The 15,118-nt window shown below is 42.8% G+C and overlaps 2 long non-coding RNA genes across 2 annotated transcripts; one reads left to right on the top strand and one right to left on the bottom strand.

The window, feature by feature from the left end:
* Nucleotides 1-9,941: 9,941 nt before the first annotated feature.
* LOC121677965 lies at nt 9,942-10,824 on the bottom strand. Its single transcript, XR_006021118.1, has 3 exons — nt 10,642-10,824; nt 10,333-10,406; nt 9,942-10,164 (listed from the first exon to the last, which is right to left on the bottom strand). It is a non-coding gene; the product is annotated as an uncharacterized LOC121677965 (long non-coding RNA).
* A 150-nt stretch (nt 10,825-10,974) lies between these two features.
* LOC121677972 lies at nt 10,975-12,744 on the top strand. Its single transcript, XR_006021122.1, has 3 exons — nt 10,975-11,124; nt 12,111-12,228; nt 12,449-12,744. It is a non-coding gene; the product is annotated as an uncharacterized LOC121677972 (long non-coding RNA).
* Nucleotides 12,745-15,118: the final 2,374 nt, after the last annotated feature.

Below are 15,118 nucleotides of genomic sequence, written 5' to 3'. Positions count from 1 at the left end.
AAAGAGTGGGGTGAATGAGTGCACAGTGACACTGGGCCTAGACGGTCAAGAGCGAGAGGATGAGGTAATGGTAACTGGAAAAAAACAGAATCAGACAGTTTTGCATATAATTTTTATGCATGATATGACAAGGGGTCCCACCAATATCAGTAACCTTGGTGGATGCTGATAGGCCAACAGGTGTCTTTCGAGGGTGGCGAGAAGGCCCAACTTCAAGGTTAAGGAGTATAAAAGATAGGCCGCAGCCATTTTGATTTTAGATCTCATCGGGGGCGCCAGCTGATGACATCTCACATCACCCTATTGCTTGACACCTGGTCTGGACATCGTTTAGGCTGGACTATCACTGCAATACGGTGAATAAAGATCAACAGTCTTCAGAGATCTCCTGTCTGCATTGTCTCCTTCGGACGCTTTGTTCCAGAGTGCTAATTAGTAAGTAGTTAAGTGATAAATTGTTCAGTGGATTCGGAAGTGGACCGGTTTTTCCACGACAATTATGGTGTAAATACACGGTGAACGAACATATTGAGTTTTTGTTTTTGTATTCATTCAATCATTGATCAAGAAGTGCTGGGTGTTTGTGCGCCGCCGTGCACAACATATGTTGATAAAGGAACCGCGAATCCGATTGAGCGTTATGTAATAAAACCTTATCATAAAGGACGAGGGGAACATTACAGTGTGTATTACAAGTGCCTGAGATTCAACTATTCAGAAAACAGATTCACTAAGACAAACTATTAAAAACAATGTAAACAATGCAAATTATGTGTGTGTGCACAAAAGATTACACAAAACAGATTCAATAAGACAAACTATTAAAAACAATGCAACAACAATGTCTGTGTGTGCATTAGAGAGAGATTATAATTTTATAAAATGTTAATTTCTCTTTCTTTAGGTTTGGTTTCTGATTTAAAATGACATTCATTTAGTCAGTTAGTTTGGTGTTATTGAACAGAAATTACCTGTTATATTTAATTTGGTTAAGTTTGTTTAGTGTTTATTAGTAGTGTTAGTTGTGTGTGTGGGTCACACCCATGTGAAGAGAAGTCTATCCACAATGCAATGCAGCAAAGCAGTTCCGCTCTGTTTGCAAACACAGGAATACATTGCATGTCATGCAGCGTACACGGGACTTTCCTGAGCAGCCCACTACTCTGCAGCGTGACCATCTCTGGGAGATGCTGGGCAGCCATGGTGCGAATAGACACGTGGGGAATTGGTGTGACGTGTCTTCCTTGCTGCTGGAATGGCATAGGCTCATTGATAGATAGATAGATAGATACTTTATTAATCCCTAGGGGAAATTCAAGAAAAGGGGTAAAAGGTGGTCATCAGTGCTCTTCTTCAGGAAAACCTGAGCCACGGTCATTCTAAATGGAAGGAACTGCATAATGTCTCTCTTTGGTGTCCCAGAGAGGACATGGTATTTGCAAAACAGGAGCCAGCTCATCAGAACCAAGTCAATGAGATGCATCAGCATCCTCAGTGTCCATTTTTTGGTGCAGACACTCATCCTGTAGAAGCTCATCATCCGATCTGCTAAGTCCACCCCACCCATGTTGGCATTGTACTCCCGCACAATGCTTGGGCAGCTGACGGCAACATACCTCTTTGATGTTTTGCACCATCTCTGGAGCCTCTGCGTGAACAGTGGAGAGCATGAGCACTGGCTTATTGTCATACCAGTTCATGACGGACACCTTCCCATCTCCCCTAACTACAGATCCCCTCCCACGCTTTTTCAAAACCTCGTCTTTCGGTAACTTGCTCAGACAGTCATCAAACTACACTAAACAGGAGACATTTTATCAGGTAAAAAGGTCCAAACTACCCATGGCCAGTGATCTGAGACATACCCCTCGGTCACACTGGGCAATAAAATACAGAGGTGTGGCAGCGGGCTATTTTTAATGATAGTGGGCAGGAGGCAAGTTGAGGGAAGTGGGTGACGAATCACTAAGTGGGTGGGAAAAAAAATAAACTTATGCAAATGATGGGCAACAAAATCAGGCGATTTTTAGGCTACAGCCAATCTGAGTGAAAAAGCATGGCATAGGTTGTATACAACTCGAAGTCGAACAGAAAATCCAGGATGGCTCCGCTACCTGAAAAACGATAGTATTTCTCCATCACACTTAGAAGTTAGGGGTTCCTGTTACATATCCTGCAAATCGAGTCGAGAAATGAACACTACAAAATGTAAATAAATAACACTGTTATTGTAACTTGGAAATGTGTCTGAGGTGATGCACAGGGTAAGTCATACTCAATTCTAGTCAGAATATGAGTCTGATACTGCTCCATTGGGACGTAATTATGGGGCGTGTTTCAACCGATACAGGGAGGGAATGCCTCTGCACTCAATTGGATAGACTTAACCGATCAGAGCAACAAAATAGCTTACCGTGAGGTAGAGGTCAATCAGAGATTTCAAACAAACGAGGGAACATGTCACAATGCAACAGCGCTGTTTTCCCTTGATGAAAGTGAAACCACGAGTTCTCCCACATCTCAACTTTGGCCAAAGTTTTCAGAAATAATCGTTTTCAGTGATACAACCTCATTAACTAATTGAGTGCCAAAAACGTAATATTACGTTTTTCCTTCCCATGCGTCGAGTGGCAAAAACGTAATATTACGTTTTAAGCTTTTTTTTTTTTTTATTACGAAACTAGACATTCTAACACACCTTATATGTGATTTATTTGGGAACTCTGTGATGAATGGAAATGAAATATATGACGATCGAAAACGCAAGATCTGGACGTTTGATCTTAACTCGGCTTTTGATGGTTGCCGCTTTGTTTCGAATCAGTCACTGATTAGCCTATCAGTGACATGCACGCCAAAATCAGGTCATTTATTTTCGTGGGTTTATCACTAGGTGGCAGGTCTCGTTAGATCTCTTCCCAGAAACTTTGCAGGCAACACTTTTCAGGTCATAAAAGACGCAATATCTCCATTTCTAGAAAAAAAAAACAGGGATTTTGATGAAAACTAGCCACTGTTTAGCTTGGGAAATACACGGTTTGCACCCACTGAGAGCTTAAAGTCTCACCTTTCAAACGAGCCATTGTATGTGTTCATAGCTATAATACACAGAATATGCTGTGGCTGTACAAAAATCATCAACAATGGTCTAGATTGCTGGCACTCTAGGACAAAGCTTCTGAAAAAACAGCTTGGCATTCAATGAGTTAAATAATATGAATTTTCCATATGGGGTCTTAAAAGCCATGTATCCTTCTAGCCACAGCGTTTTTGTTTCAAACATAAGCCTAATCTAAGCGTGCTCAGATGACGTGATGGACAGGTGAGCAACAGCGCCTGGTCTATCATCGTAAAGCCTGATTTGATTGGTCCGCCCGATATAGGGCAAGCATACTTCCACCACAATGAAGCAATGCCAGACCGAACTTCCCGACCTCAAATGTTGTGGGTGGGACTAAGTTCGGAATGGCACCCAGGCTAGCACAGGGTATCTGCCAACCACCTATTGCAAGTTAGCAACCAATACCGGCGTTACGGACAGCTTTGCAAAAGTTAGTACTCCCACCATCAACAATTGCCAAGTGATCAAATCGCCTTGTCACCTGTCAGTGTGACCAAGGGGTTAGTAGTGACAAGAAAGAGTGTCTACGGGCTGATAGTTTACAAAAGATTGGCCCTACTACACACCTATTAGCTTATTCCATTGGGGTGTCTGCACCTATCTGTTTTTGCAAAGAGGCGCAAAACTCAACTGTCACTGCTTCAATCAGGTATGACAAATATCAAAAGGAAGTTGCTGCTTTAAAACCCCAGCCATTTTCTATGGGGGCGATTGGGGCACTTAACCCTTTAGGCGCCAGAGGTTTTTTTCCGAAACTATTAATTTTGACATCTTCATTTCAAAAGGCTATATCTTAAAAGTGATGAGAGAGACTTTCTGTAAATTAGAGAAATATTAAGGATGACCCAAAGTTTATGTAGAGATTAAATGTTTATATCTAATTTGCATATTATGACGTCATATGGTGGCGGCCATCTTGGATTATAGAATTTTCATGAAAAGTCGCATGTTTGAATGATAAAATGCACCACTTCTTTCCCCCCAAAATGTCCCTCACCTTCTGTATGCTATATTGCACAATACTGAATGCTCAGGTAAATAGTAAGTAGTGAACAAACTGTGTAAATCATTACTAATAAATGGCAGAAACAAACAAAATGCATGTAGCGGTAGACTGGCCTTTTGCTGTAGAGATTTTCCATTTACTACATACAGTAGGCACTCTGATTCCATGTATGGGGCACATATATATTATTCAGATGACACACAAACACAAGTAGACAAGACCTGTTTAGTTCAAAAGCTCATTTGCCACGGCAAGGCACAGATCAGGAGTGAGATGACGAGACAAGACAAGAGACAATGTTAGTATTTTTTTTCTATTTGTTGTTTTTTTTTCTTAGCTGACAAAGACACACATCACAAGGACATGAACACACAAAAAGGAACACATAGTGTACTGTATGTCCTAAATGATCAGGGAAGTAGATAGCAAATCAACAGTGTAAATCATTACTAAATGGCTGACATTTTTTTTTATGTAGCAGGCCTTTTGCTGTAGAGATAATGACTCCCTATCCCTATCCATACAGGGCCGGCATTCCCATCATCTTGTGATAGACTATGCATGACCTAATGTGTGTGTGTGTGTGTGTGTGTGTGGGAGAGGGAGAGAGCGTGTCACCACCTCCACCATGCGAGCAGCATGGCCAGATCTGCCTCGCGCGCGCCGAGTGGAGAGAATTTGCGCAGCTCGGACTAGGCCTACTGTCATTCTCATTGCGACTCCCCACACTGCCACTACGTTCCCCCCTAACTGTCCTATGAGCACTTCGACCTCGTCTAACATACCCAGTGGCATTAGACAAAGGCTCCACCACGTTACTGTCGCCGCGATTGTGGAGAGGCACACGTTCATAAGACAGAAGCTAGCGCTATGGACATTATGCTACCTCCATTATGCTACCTCCAGCCTCGTTCGCCACACCACTAACACCCTGCTAACTTCCCGATGAACACTCCGAACCCGTGAAACATTATTCCCACCAGTGACATTGGGCAAACGATTCAACGTTTGTGCTTGGTGTAAGCTAAACTATGGAGTAAACTCTCACTTTGTCCAGCTGCATCATTGCAAGGCAGGGACGCATCTGAAGCCTCACTAAACGAATCACCGTCATTTTCTGAAGGCAGATATTCCCCTTCAGAATCAGGGTCCGCGAATAGAAGACCCAACACTTCATTTCAGGTAAACTTTTTTGATGCCATTAGACGATAATCTAATGCAAATACTCGCTGACGTTGACAATATCGCTCTGACAAAGTGGCTCACACGCACACTAGCTCCGGTATTTCACGCACTGATTCAATGCGCTGTAGCTAGAAAGTTTTGTTTAAAGCATGCCCTTTTTTCGACTCGGGGATGACGTATGACATGTCTGCCATCTAGTGGAGTGGAAGTCGAACGAAATATGACACCCTATTTGACTAAATCGGCCGTTTTATTCAGTACCGCATCTTGTCGACTGTGGCGCCTAGAGGGTTAACTTTGCAAAGCTAGTAAGTCCTCCTCAGTCGCCCCCATAGAAAATGATTGATAGAAAATACGGTCCATCTTAAAAGTGGCGCTTTCATCGTAATTATGCATTTACATGAAAGTTTGGGTACATTCACAAAAACACTCTAAGTTGCATTTTGGCGAGGATGACTGTTACGCAGATGCTCCTGTAGCATTAATATTGTGTTGCCTGTTTGCGCTGTGGAGCGTGGGTTGTCTTGTCTCTCTGTCTCCCTCTCTAGGTCATCCCGAGTGCGGGCCGATTGCGGGGCGGGGCAGGGCCTATATAAGACGGCCGCGTCCTAGAAGGAGGGCTCTCTTTTCGTTCCTCGCTCTCGCCTCTCGGAGCGGGACTGCTGGCTGCATCGTCCTCTGCTATCGCCATTTTTCCTTTGTTTGCAATATACGTTCGTTAAGTTAGCACTCACGTATACAGGCTAGTTGTAAAGCACTTGTACTTTATTTATGTTTATCTGAGCGGGTGGTGTTTGGTGGCGGGTTATTGCACGTTATTAGAAACAGGCCCAGGGAGTGAAGCAGACCCGAGAAGATTCACAAATCCTTATTGTCTTTTGTTTACAGTCGGGAGTCAGCTTGGTTTTCTTTTGAGTCAGTCAGTCACAGGGTTTGATTTCTGTTTTGTTATTCTTTAGCGTTAACGCACCACCTTGTTCTGTTGTTTTTCGTTGCGCTTTATTCATCTTTGTCAAACAACGCACTGTTAACAACTATTATTTCTGGCTATTTGTTCAATTAAATATCCTTAAACCGTCACTTCTCTCTGGCCTTTGTTATGTTATGTTGAACCATCTCATTGATTGTATGGTCTCGTAACATAATAATGGGGGCTCGTATTCCGGTCTTGAACCAATTTTTTGACTTTAGTCATATTCGGATTTTTCCTGTAATGGGTTGTTTTTGGCGTCTTTCCGCCTTGTAGGTAGGGTGCGCGCCTGTGGGCGACGGTCCTGTCTGGAGTGTGCCATAGAGTAAGTCGGTGTTTTTTGTATTACCCCCTCACTCGTCTAGTTTGTTTAACTGTCACCTTTACGACGCATATTATGTTTGACCTCGAAGCGTTTGTTGAGGCTCCTTCTGTGGATGCGTTATTATCTAGTACGCGCGATGATCTTGTCCGTATCGCCGGCCATTATAAGTTGGAAGTACGTGGTTCGCCTTCTAAGTCGGAACTTTTCGATAAACTAGTGGCTGACTTGCGTGAACTTGGAGTGCTGGATAAAGGAAGTCCTGAAAGCCCTTCTCGGCCGACTCCGGGTAAATCTGTTCCCCTTTCTGATCCTACACCTACTAAAAGTGCTTTAGAGTGGAAACGTTTAGAGCTTTGTGAAAAGGAGACAGCTTGGGAACGGGAGAAATCGCAACTAGAGGCAGACAGACTAGCAGTATGCGAGCGTGAGCGCAGAGAGCATGAGTTGAGAATAAAAGACTTGGAGATGACCCAGGCTATTCGCTTAAAAGAGTTAGAGATTAAAGCTCGCGAATCTGGTGTTCATATCCCTGTCACTCATTTCGATGTCACACGAAATATTAGGCTTGTTCCTCCTTTTAATGAGAAGGAAGTGGATAAGTTTTTTGCACATTTTGACCGAGTTGCTAGTTCTTAAATGGCCTCGCGAAGTGTGGTCAATGACGTTGCAAAGCATATTCCAAGGCAAGGCCCAGCAGGCTTATTCCTCCTTATCTTTAGAAGATGCCGCGGATTATGATAAAGTAAAGCAAGCGGTGTTGCACTTCATCATTGTTGAAGATTTCAGGAATTCTCTGCCTAAGAATGTAGCTACTTATATCGGTGAACACAAAGATCTTACACCATCTAGCGCGGCTGTACTTGCTGATGAATACGTACTTGCAAGAAGGGATGCAATCTCCTACCCTGTTAAGTTTCAGAGCACCGGTTACCAAAATTTTACTGGTCACCGAAATTTTAAAGAAAATGTAGTGGAAACTGTTCAATTCGATGATAATCGTGTGACTCGTTCGAAGGATCAACTAATTTGTGGACACTGTAATAAGCGTGGACATGTTATGGCTAATTGCTTTAAATTGAAGCATGGAAATAAGTCGCAGTCCACTCGTAAAAATGACTCTAATGTGGGTCTTTGTTTCCACATTCCCCCCGACGTCTCGGAAAGACGAGAATATCAGTGATGTTTTTGCTCCGTTTGTTTCAACGGGTTACGTCGCTTTGCCAGGTGAGCGCGAGATGCGCATGCCTGTTAAAATTCTTAGGGACACAGCTGCTTCGCAAAGTTTTATCCTGGAGAGTGTTTGCCATTTAATAATGAGTCTTATGCCGGTGAAAATGTCCTTGTCCAAGGTTTCGAAATGGGCTTTGTGAATGTTCCACTTCACAACGTTTCCCTCATTTCAGATTTAGTTACTGGTGACTTTAAAATGCGTGTACGTCGTACTCTCCCAGTTAAAAATGTGCAATGATGTTATGGGTGGCATTGTTTTTCCCTCACCCGTTGTAACGGATTCTCCAATTTCTCAATGTCCAGATGATTTAAATGAGAATTTTACGGAAGTTTTTCAAGCTTGCGTCATTTCGCGTGCTATGGCGCAGCGTGAAGAAAAGACCCAGGTTGAAGATGAACTAATTAATCTTTGCGATACCTTTTTAGCGCAACCCTCACTTAATGTCGATAGTGATGTGCCGACGAATTCCGCTTTACTGTCTAATGTTCCGCAGGTGTCGGTTAGCACTTAATTAAGGAACAGACTAATGACCCGTCTCTCGCTTCGCTCTTCTCTGACCTTATGTCCGAAGAAGATATTGAGCATTCACCCTGTGGATACTTTTTGCGAGATGGGGTCTTAATGCGCAAATGGAGACCTCTTGCGGCCTCTGCGCAGGATGAATGGAGAATACTCTATCAGATTGTGGTCCCTACTTGTTATCGTGATCACATATTGAGTGTTGCTCATGATCATCATTTCTCTGGTCATCTTGGTGTGACTAAGACGTCGGATCGTATCACACGTTATTTCTATTGGCCAGGTATTAACCGTGATGTTGCTAAACATTGTCGAACAGGTCATGTATGTCAGGTTACGGGAAAGCCTAATCAGGTTATTCCCCCTGCGCCGTTACAGCCCATTCCTTTCTCCACAGAGCTGTCTGAACACATAATTTTGGACTGTGTTGGCCCGTTGCCTCGGACGAAGGCGGGAAATCAACACCTCACAATTATGTGTACGTTAACAAGGTACCCTCATGCTGTCCCCTTGCGAAAAATTAATGCTCCAGCCATTGTTAAAGGGGTGATAGAATGATGATATAGGGTATTTTGTGCTGGTCCTTAAGGTCTCTGAATAGGGTGTGTAACATTGGTTGGGCTGAAAATGGCATATGTGCTGTTCTATGTGTAACAAGGTGGACCTTAAGTGTGTTGCAGGTGACCCAAATAAATGGATAGGAACAGAGAGCTTTGGTCAATAATTTTTGCTTTTTATTTCTCTTTAACTGCTCCAGGAGGGGGAAAGGAGACTTGGTCAGGGAGAATGTCAGAACAGAAACAAACAATAATAGCTCAATAAACTTGGGGATAACACAAAAACAAGGACCCCTGGGTACAGCTGTGACTGTCTTTTAAGCACTAGTTAGCAAAATACCATATGCCGTCGCTCGACTAGGAGGGAACAAAACTGTGCTCACACGCACCCACAAGTGCCACTACACTGCAATCATCAGGAGTGAGTAATCAATCACACTAAAGAACACTCATGAAATGGTTTGAAACCCACACTGGCCACTAGGGCATATACTAAGAAGGAGCCTACTGCTATACAGGCATTGGCTATCTAGCAAAATTACAATTGGTCACAGCTAGGAGGGGCAAGGAGACAAGAGGAGACAAATAAAAATAATAAAACTCAAACCAGTAAAAGGGAGAAAAATCAGGAGGGGAACATTAACTGAGGCAGCCCTCGAGCGGATGGTTAAGAGGGCTGCTCAAAAACACTGGCCGTCTAAGCCAGTGCCGACAGGGTAGGAGAAGGGAAAAGCAGAAAACAAACAAACTGGGGATGAACAACCAACTAACTCAACCTGACCATAAACCAACCTAGCGCCGCTACTTGGCGTTGGAAGGCACAATAATGGGCTAAGGACAGAGCAGGTCACCACTAGGGAGCATACAATAAAAAAAAAACACAAACTAAATTTAATCAGGGGAAAACAGTGGTCAGGCTGTCATACTGACAGCCAGCTGTGATCTATAGCAAACAAGAAAACAAGATTTTACTAATAACATACATCATCTTCAATTATCACATACATGCCACAAGTCATAATTTTAGTTATCAATACAAAGAACTTTTAATCAGTACAAAATGTATGCACTTAAATCTTAAAATATAAATAACATACAAATACACATTTTTCTAAACCCATGTAGCAACCCCAATCATTATTGCATGGTTAACTGGCAGTACAAGTAAGCCATTGCTGCCTACCTTGGCCTTGTTTGTGCTATGGGCAAGAGGCCCGAGGGGTCAGAGTGGAGGAGGGAGGGCGCGTCAGCTATAAATGGAAAAAAAAAGGAATATTGAGCCAATGTACAGGGCATAGCTAACGTAAAGGCAGGGCCTGGTTACGGCAAGACAGAACAGCTGTAGACGTCATTGCTGCGCTACGAACATTAACACTCAACTATGCTACTTGCTAGGCTCATTAGCATGCATCGCCTACCTTGATGAACATGGGTAGTCTACTAGTCAAATGTCGGGTGAAATAAGGCAGGATTCCAGGGAGCTTTTGTCACACTGCAGTGAGATTGGGCCATATGGAACAGCACAATCAGCCAACATCCTTAAAAACCACCATAAAGCTAAACAGTATGAATCATCCCCCCCCCCTTACCGTCACTAACCAAGCAGCCCAAGGTTTGTTTGTTGGTTAGCAAGAGAAACAAACATAGCTAAAGCCCATCAACTACGATACTGCAGTTCAAGATGAATCACAACCGCATACGTTAGCCTAGTATAAAAGTCCACCTACCGATGCCCAGCGTGAAATAAGCACAAGAAAACGCTCCTGTCCTCCAGAGTAGCCTACTGCCAGCGACGGCAACTTTCATCCTACGAGCCTCACAGAACACCATTATATTTCCAAGGAGTGATGGGCCCATTGGTTCAGTGTCATGTCCACAGGTGGGCACAATTAGTGTGCGCCTAATCAGTAGGCGTGCTCACATATGCGCCCTAATGCAAGCCTGGTTAAAAGCCCTAGAATGAAACGAGAGGTTTTCTTCCTTTTAAGGTATGCTCATGAATATTTAGATGACCTGTGTGCTGATTGGTTGGTTTACAACGAGCGAAGCTCCGGCGCAAACATGGCCGACAGCACTCACTGAAACAGCCAAGGTGGAAATACTATGGAGACATAGGTGTTGAACAGCATATTTGAGCCTGAATCAGAGGAAGAATCTGAAATATAGGAGTAACCAGTCGCCCATAGATTGGAAATGACTACTTCAGAGTGGTAAGTTTTGTCATTGGTGGTGAGTGGTGAGTTTGCCACACGTAGCCCAGTTAGCTAGCTGGTTAGTGTCGTAGACTAAGCTAAACATTGTATTAGGTTCGTTTTTAGCATTGTAAGCAACAGAAGTTATTAATTTGCACACAAACAAATGTTTTACAACGTGTACCCTTGTGCAATTTTTGTCAAGATGTCCAGTTAGAAGCTAGCTGAAAAGTTTGTAGCCCGTCGTGGGCAGTTCAGGCTATGCTGTAGTGAAAGGTGTGCTGCTTGCAAGGAAAGTACTCGTTTTAGTCATATATTCTCCTGGTGAATAGGTAATCTGATTAGGAGTTACATACATTATTGTAGTGGTGATATGCAATCTTACAACAGGACGTCCAGTTAGCTGGGCAGGAGCTCTGTGCAGTTCGTAGGCTATAACGTTATTGCTGAAGTGAAACGAGTAGCCTACTGCTCGCCTCAATGAAAATATTACGTTTGTGTCAGTAGGTCTAATGTACTCGTGTAACTACTATCCTGCTGATTAAGTCATCTGATTATCGGGATTTTTACGTTCTTTCCATGTAGTAATGTATGATCTTACAACGGGACGTCCAGTTAGCTGGGCAGGAGCTCTGTGCAGTTTGTAGCTTATGGCTGAAGTGAAACGAGGTCAACGAAAATATTACTAGGCCAATTTGTGTCAATTCAAAAACACTTATTTATCCCCAAGGGGCAATTTACATAGTAGGCTACAATGGAGTAGAGTACAATAATCAAATCCTATAAATATCACTGTTTAAAATACAGTAGGTACAGTCAGTGTAATGTAATCTTGTAACTATCCTGCTGACATCTGATTGAGATTATTACCTTCTTTCCATGTAGTAGCCTAATATGTTAGCTTACAACTATGGTAACTAAAACTGGAGACATTTGCTACTTTGTGCTACCTGCTCATTCAAAATTACAAAATAACAGCAGGGAAATTATGTTTGTTTTTACAGGTTATTAAAAGAATGACCCAGGTTCCTGAGGAGCTGACCTGAATGACCATCATTTGCAAAATGCAATGAATATTTACAGAGCTGACCATGGCCGTTTGAGAATCAGAGGAATGGAAAGGTGAGGACAATCTGATACAAGTGTTAGCAGTTACAATATATAAATAAAATATTTTTTAACCAATACACATTCATTATTGGTTCAGCATATTGCAAAAACACAGTTTGATCAACACCACAAAATGATACAAAAACTTTTTTTTTTTTCCAACAATCGTCCAGTGATACTCTGATGTAAAATATTAAAAAATGTTTGCTTTTCCACCCTGTTCTCGTTGCAGGCAATGAAGTGACTTGGCCTACAAGTCTTTTGTGAGCAGGAGCTGGGGTTTCCTTAGAAGAAGCGTCCGTGTCATGATCCCCTTGTTTGTGGTGCTACGCATATGGAGGGAGCTTCCGGATACTTCAGGGCAGTACATTGGATTCAGACCCCTTTTCGACTGAACCGTGACACATGTTCAGCAACAGCATCCTCCATGGAAGGTCTGTCAAGCTGAGCACACAAGTCCTGGGGCACAGGAATCCGCTGGACGGCATCCCAATAAGGAAGAGGGTCTTTGATGATCTCGAAGAGGACTTATATTGAATACTGTAATACAGTGCATTGTAGGCTGTATACTGTACAATAAACAAATTGTATGGCCCTGAACATTGTGCTTTGTTTACAGTACTGATGATGATGATTTTGACACCAGAAGCATCAGGTCTAAGACGGCCTGTTGTGTGTGAATCGATAAGTTCTTTTTAGTGCCTACTGTTGCACATTTTGATTTGTTGTTTGTAATAAAAACATATATTTTATTAAACTTGTTTTTTTATTTTATTAAAGTTGTTTGGCAAGTCTGTACATAGTTTCTCCTTGGCTGTCTTCTGTTGACCCAACATTCTCATTGAAGTGCATGGCTGCTAGATAAAACCTAAACCAAACAACAGAAATGTTGTAACACAAGTGAAAGTCACTTTTGCATGCACACACCAAGCTGTTAACTCACAGCAAAAGCATTTGCTAATATTCTAAGCCCCGCAAGATGCCACACTTGGAGCATCTGTTTGGCATGCTGCCGTTCTTGTAATGTTCTAAAATAAGAACATGCAAATAAATCCATTGTATCTAGACAACACGGTTTTCAACATATCGACTAGATATCATGAAGTTGTTTCTACTTCTGACGTCAAAAACGTATGTGTTATATGGGTATTGGTTATATTACAGCTTAGCAACCAAATTATCATGTTACTCAGCTTCAGTTAGCTATCTTGCTGAGAACATAACCCGTCAGACTAACATGCATAGTAAAATGTAGGTTAACACGACAACACAGGTTTTATCCGAATGACACACAGGAAAATTAAATAGCCTTGCTAATGAACTAAATCACACATTCTACTTGCTAGATACACGTTAGCATGCCTAATAACTGCTTAGCGACAAAATAATACTTACAGCATGCGGTTGTGATGACCTTATGGTCGGAACAACCCCTCGTTTCAGTAACAGCAGCTTAGCAAATCCTGCTTAACTGTACAAGGTTTTGAAAACTGCCTTCGGTGAAATGTTTTGCAAATTAATAACGGAGTGTCGAACGTTGCAGGGATCTTCTGGTAGAAAAACATTATCCATGCCCCTCGAACTTTTGAATCCTTGAGAAGACTATGGAAAGTCTCAGCTTTCTTTGTAGCTTAAGTTTCAGCCTGGAACACTGCATTTACGACCGTGGCTCATTTTCGATATCCTTGAAGAACTGTCTGCTTTATAATTCCTGTGGAAGTAAACGAGCAGGCAGCTAAACTAGTGTTTGTCTCATCTTCGCTCTCCATTCACGTTCCTGGGCTCAGAGCACCAGTGGGCTGGTCTGTATGTAAATTTTCAGGCGTGACAAATGTACAGGCCAGAGCCAAACAAGGTACTACCTGCGAGTTTGCGTAAACTCGCAGCTTCGTTTGGATTCGCCCGTTTTATGGCGGGAGTTTCGAATTGTGAGATTTGCATAGGAAGGAGGTGTCGGTGGGGTTTTGAAGTTCTCTGTATGTCCATTTCACCCACTGAACTATCACTATTCATCTATGACAAAGTAAACTCGGTTTTGCATTCTATGACCCCTTTAAGGCTTTGATTAACTTTTTCTCGTTGTTTGGCCTTCCTAAGACCGTGCAGACTGACCGCGGAACTAATTTCGTGTCCCATGTATTCGCGCAGGCTATGCGTCATCTCGCAATAAAACATGTGCAGTCCACAGCTTATCGACCTCAAACTCAGGGTGCATTGGAAAGGTTCCATCTCACTTTGAAGTCGATGCTTAAAAGTTTCGGTCTTGAGTTCGAGCGAGATTGGGATGAGGGTGTGCCGCTGGCTCTTTTTGCTGTACGAGAAGTTGTACAAGAGAGTTTGGGATTCAGTCCGTCGGAGATTGTGTTCGGCCACACGGTTCGTGGACCTCTGAAATTGCTGCACGAGTCATTTTTAACAGAAAGCAATTGTGACCTGTCTGATTATGTCTCTAAAATGCGTTTCAGGCTCGGTCGTGCATGTGAGTTGGCCAAAGACAATCTCGGGCTTTGCCAAAAACACATGAAGCAGAGGTATGACAAAAAGGCTGTTGCGCGTAAATTTAACCTCGGTGATCGCGTGTTGGTCCTGATTCCTGTGATGGGCGCTGCATTGCAACCTCGTTACAGTGGACCATACAATGTTGTGCGGCGAGTGAACAGTCTCAACTACGTCATTTCAACCCCAGATCGTAAAAAGAAAACCACACTGTGTCACATTAATTGCTTGAAACTTTATTGTGATCGCGGACAATCAGTTCCTGAATCTTCGGGCAGTTCTTCGGCTTTTGATTGCGACGCTCTCACTTCAAAAGTGGCGTTGTCCACTGCTTGTGGTGCTGAAGTTGCCTCTTCGTCTGATAATCAAGGTGCCGTGGCGGGTTCCTTATGTGAAGATGAGGGCT

The sequence above is a fragment of the Alosa sapidissima genome, chromosome 1, assembly GCF_018492685.1.
Source record: "Alosa sapidissima isolate fAloSap1 chromosome 1, fAloSap1.pri, whole genome shotgun sequence".
Classification (NCBI taxonomy): domain Eukaryota; kingdom Metazoa; phylum Chordata; class Actinopteri; order Clupeiformes; family Clupeidae; genus Alosa; species Alosa sapidissima.
Note: the sequence above shows the minus strand (reverse complement) of the source record. Positions and strands in the feature narration are given on the sequence as shown.